Consider the following 5950-nt stretch of genomic DNA (forward strand, 5'->3'; position numbering starts at 1 on the left):
GAATATATATGCACTTGAATACCACACATGCCATAAGTATTTTATGTGATTTAGGCATATGATGCACGTGTAAATAAGTCGGAAATGAATTATTTGATACCTTGTAGTTCGCATGCAACGGAAATTTCATTAACTTTTAGTTCCATATTATTCGAATCACCTGCACCTGCACAGCGACGTTTCATGTCTAGACGGCCTTACATATTCTGTAGGGCTATGTACCAACCCCAAAAATAGCACAAATTATCCGATAGTCCCTTTCTGAGTATATCTTGCCATGCCTGTTAGTCAGCGGGTGTGTTAACTCTTGATATGTTGACGATTTCAAGGTGATTATGTTTTCCCATGGAAGAATGGGGATAGAAGACCACAAGTGCTGGCGCCATCTGGTGTGAAAAAATAAAGAGATGAAAAGTAGAGTTTTCGTGTGAGTTTTGTTGTACAAAGATGCCGGAAGGTGACTGGTTATGGGCGGCACTCTGGATGATGCCCACGGAAAGTGTTTACGGTGACTGGCCAGTTTCTGGTGAAATTGACATTATGGAAATGAGAGGAAACAAAGCATTGTATGCTGATGGTGGACCGTCTCATCGTGTGAAGAATGAGTGGCCCCTAGCACATTTTGCGAGGAACCAAAATTAACCATTCAGTGACAACTTTCACACATACAAACTCACATGGACTCCAGTAGGACTGACATTTTATGTCGATGATGTTGTGACGGGAACGGTTAACCCAGAAAATGGATCATGTCCGGAGCGATAGCGGAGGACTTGACGCAGTCTAACTTAAAAAAAAAGAACCGACGAAAATTTTTTGAGACGCGGCCTATGTATAGGCGAGAATTCTACTTTTGACAAAATCGAGGTACGTTTGGCCACTGTTTCGATCTGTGAGAAACTTAAATATGACTTTCGACATGTTGCATTAATATGCAGTTCAAAAATACCATTTCTCATCAGGCCATGTCGACAGTGGCAAAGAAATGACCAAACTACGAGAGGTAGCAGGGCTTACTTTAGAGAATTTGAATTCTGAAAATTCTGAAAAAATTCCGAAAAAGTTCCGAAAAATTCTGAAATAATTTTTCGGAATTTTTCAGAACTTTTCGGAATTTTAGGAATTTTCAGAATTAAAATTCTGAAAAGTAAGCACTGAGAGGTAGTCATAACTTTATACACGCTATTTTTCAGTGAATCATTAGCTAAATGAAGAAATAAAATTCTTCAAAACGCCTCATCACTAAAAAAGTTACACTCCACGTGCTGGAGTACTGTAGCTATAGCCACTACAGAGCAGCACATACTGCGAAAGAAAAAGCACATCAGAACGATATGTAAACTCATACACAACAGACATGTAAACAAGTCAAACAAAATGTCCAATATCGTAACCAAATTATTTTAATAATATTCTCACTTGAAATACAAAGATATCATGCCCGCATGTTAATTAGCGGGCGTGACGCAAATCAACTACTACAAAATAAAAAAATAAAAAATTGGGGACTAAGGAGCATATATCCCAATGACTTGGATATACGGGATCTAGGCATTCATACGAGTTCAACGAGCTATCACACGTTACTGCAGCTTCAAAATTGGCTGATATATTGAATTTTAAAATCCTGGTTCTCCCATATAAAAATGAAAAATTTCGTTTTTTCAGATAGTTAGAAGATTTCAAATGGCTCTTGGTGTTTCTCTAATTTTTATTCTATATCCTGCAAAGCATTAGTTGTAGCTACTGCGTCCAGCAACTTTTTGATCATTCTTAAGCGACAAGTTTTTAGCCCCGTACGAAGTACGAAGGGGCTTATAGGATTACGATGCCGTGTGTAATTGATGGAATTCGAAGCAGACGGTAAGGGCAAAGTGTTTGCCTATGTTCATAGATGACGAATCCGCAATAAAAATTTGGGCCGTCTGTCCGTCTGTCTGTCACGTCGATATCTTGAGTAAATCAAATCCGTTTTCAAAAAAAAAAAATTCTCTGAAAGATAGTCAAAATAATGAGGCTAATTTCGAAGATGGGCGATTTTGGGTCGACCCCTCCCGAGCTGGGGCCCCATAAGTGATTTAACGTTTTCCGAAGATATCTCTGGCCATTTAAAGGCTACACTTGTAAGTGATACGTCAAATGAAAGGTATTTACAATACCCATCGACGAAAAAAAAGTTTATGGAAATTGGATGACCGACTCGTGAGTTAGACCCCTTGGTGTGAACTAGGTACAGGGCGGTAACCCGTTTTTGCTTGAACGTTGGCCAAATTTGAACGGATTTAAATAGATTTTGCTTTATTAGATAGGTATTGACCTTACCAATCAGGGAAAAAAAAGATCATGAAATTCGGTTCACCGGAGCGTGAGCTAGGTCTCTTGGAGTGAGCTTATATGAGGCTACTCGGCCGTAGAGTGAAGATGTTGTTTTTAGCCCCGTACGAAGTACAAGGGGCTAATAGGATTACGATGCCGTGTGTAATTGATGGAATTCGAAGCAGACGGTAAGGGCAAAGTGTTTGCCTATGTTCATAGATAACGAATCCACAATAAAAATTTTGTCCGTCCGTCCGTCCGTCTGTCCGTCTGTCCGTCTGTCCGTCTGTCCGTCTGTCCGTCCGTCTGTCACGTCGATATCTCGAGTAAATCAAATCCGATTTCAAAATTATTTTTTTTCCCTGAAAGATACTCGAAATAATGAGGCTAAGTTCGCAGATGGGCGATTTTGGGTCGACCCCTCCCGAGCCCCATAAGTGATTTAAGGTTTTCCGAAGATATCTGCGGCCATTCAAAGGCTACACTTGTAAGTGATACGTCAAATGAAAGGTATTTACAATACCGATCGACAAAAAAAAAGTTTATGGAAATCGGATGATCGACTCGTTAGTTAGACCCCTTGGTGTGAACTAGGTACAGGGCGGCAAGACGTTTTTGCTTGTAGGTTGGCCAAATTTGAACGCATTTAGATGGATTTTGCTTTATTAGATAGGTATTGACCGTACCAATCAGGGAAAAAAAGTTCATGGAATTCGGTTTACCGGAGCGTGAGCTAGGTCTCTTGGAGTGAGCTTATATGTGGCTACTCGGCCGTACAGTGAACGTGGAGTATTTTGTCAATATCTCGAGTAAACTTTGACAGAATTTCATGAATTTTTTTTTGTTTGCAAAGGTACTAACGAATGTAAAGCAGCCGTACTATTTTCCACCTCCTGACAAAATGGCCGTCGGCCGCCATTTTGGATTTTTGTAAAAACAATAGAAATCGGTGAAAATGATACTTACAAAGTTACTGATCAGTGGGAAGTGATTGGTTATGTGTGTGGGGTGTTTCAAGCATCCCAAATATGGATATCTATTTATAAATATATATAGTATATTGAGCTATATAACGGTGTAGATAGTTCCTTTGAGCTATATATTAGCATATTTATTCGTAAATTGTTTATTTATAGGTAAATATAGGTTAATATAGGACTGAGGAAATTGTAGGTCAATTTGAAATTTGTGTTACGTTTGAAAGGAACATCGTACGGGGCTTCGTAATTGCGCTATGCGCAATTTTTAAGACGTACAAATTTCATAAGAATTTTACTTTACCGACGTTTACGGGAAGAGTAGGGCTACGGACGAACTAGGGTCACGTGCGCAATAGATGTACGGGTTCGTACGGGGCTCAGTCGCAGCAAACGCACCGACTGTTCTGACGGCTCGTTTTTGTAGTGGTGCTCCGCACTTTACATTGAACTGATGCAAATTCCTTTATGAGGAGAAAACAAAACCACATTAAGAGTGATATCGCCAAAACTTGAACCAATTTCAAAACAACGGCTCAGCGATTCGGGCAAGCTATAGCTCGTTTGAATCGTCATTCAATTATGAGAAATAGGGATCTTTTACTTTTTCTGTTAGTTTCCCATTTTCGGAGTGAACACGTGAAAGTAATAGCATGTCAATGGGTCGTGAAAACAGTTTTTCGGTGATAGCTCGAGATAGAAATCTTTCTAAAATGTGAAATGTTGTAGGAATATAGGCCTCTAGCAGACCTTCAAAACGAGTATAATCATCGGTAAGGACAGCTACCCGTTCTGGACTTATGACTCAAAATATGGTGAATGTTTGGACAGTGCTGCTGGCTTGCAACAGAACTTTTCCGCGGAACTGACTATAGGGTGTTGTAGCTGGACTTACCCTCTTTCGTTCCTCGTATAATACACCCCAGAAAAATTGTGTTGCAAGCCACAAAGTTAGTCGAAGTAAAATGCCGCTCCAGTAGACCCATATTTTTCAGTGTTTTCAACTTGTTTTTGGTGTTCAAACAGGCTGGAGCGATAGGAATGAAATAAACTAAATCAAAATTACATGTTCAGCACAAAATTGTTCTGAGCCGTGCGATCATTGGCCTTGAAAATTCTGCTTTCCTCCTACTTCGTAGTAGCTGGAAAACCTCATTTCTTTAACTTCACAAAATGAACAGAAACTCAATTTTTTGCTACGAATATAGGTTTATTATCAAGCAAAGATGCGCATCGTTCATTTACAGTCAATATATGGTCACCCAAGATTTAATTTGTACTTCACAAGAGGTCACGACCGTTCCCAGCTATAGAAAATGTGTCAAAAATCCAGTTTTTTTCACAAAAACAATTGTTTTAAGAATACATAGCTTAAGACCTTAACTAAAAGCAGTTAAAATCTCCCCAGAAAAAATATTTTTGTAAAAAAAACTCGATTTTTCATACATTTTCCATAGCTGGGAACGGTCGTGACCTCTTGTGAAGTACAAATTACATCTTGGGTGACCATTTATTGACTGCAAATGAACGATGCGCATCTCTGCTTTACAATAAGCCCATATTCGGTGAAAGCAATTGAGTTCCTGATATTTTTATGAAGTCAAATAAATGATGTTTTCCACCTACTACGAAGTAGGAGGAAAGCAGAATTTTCAAGGCCAATGATCGCACGGCTCAGAACAATTTTGTGCTGAACATGTAATTTTGATTTAGTTTATTTCATTCCTATCGCTCCAGCCTGTTTGAACACCAAAAACAAGTTGAAAACACTGAAAAATATGGGTCTATTGGAGCGACATTTTACTTCGACTAACTTTGTGGCTTGCAACACAATTTTTCTGGGGTGTATTATACGTGGAACGAAAGAGGGTAAGTCCAGCTGCAACACCCTATAGTCAGTTCCGCGGAAAAGTTCTGTTGCAAGCCAGCAGCACTGTCCAAACATTCACCATATTTTGGGTCATAAGTCCAGAACGGGTGGCTGTCCTTACCGATGATTATACTCGTTTTGAAGGTCTGCTAGAGGCCTATATTCCTACAACATTTCACATTTTAGAAAGATTTCTATCTCGAGCTATCACCGAAAAACTGTTTTCACGACCCATTGACATGCTATTACTTTCACGTGTTCACTCCGAAAATGGGAAACTAACAGAAAAAGTAAAAGATCCCTATTTCTCAGAATTGAAAGACGATTCAAACGAGCTATAGCTTGCCCGGATCGCCGAACCATGGTATTCATTTTCACCAAAATTGGTTCAAGTTTTGGCGATATCACTCTTAACTTCACTATTATTCACAATTATTGTAACATTAAGATCTATTTTGTCGTTGAATTTAATGATCAAAATTTTGCTGGCGAGCATTTTAGATGAGACACATAAATACACAAACTTCTGATACATATCATGACAAGAGCACACAATATGTTTTTGAAGACAATATAAGCGATGACGGACGTAGGGTGGCTAAATGTACAAATATGTTTTACGTTCTTTTGTTTGTTGAGACGTATTGAATGCTTTCCTATATCGTTCACTGATACAAAACATCTTCTTTCATACTCAAACGGTTTATATTGCATAAAGATACTCTTAATTTAGAAGCCTAATGTAATAACCAAGCGAAAATGTAGCTAAAACCAAAATTTAGTTTAT

The sequence above is a fragment of the Bradysia coprophila genome, unplaced genomic scaffold (genome assembly GCF_014529535.1).
Source record: "Bradysia coprophila strain Holo2 unplaced genomic scaffold, BU_Bcop_v1 contig_50, whole genome shotgun sequence".
Classification (NCBI taxonomy): Eukaryota; Metazoa; Arthropoda; class Insecta; order Diptera; family Sciaridae; genus Bradysia; species Bradysia coprophila.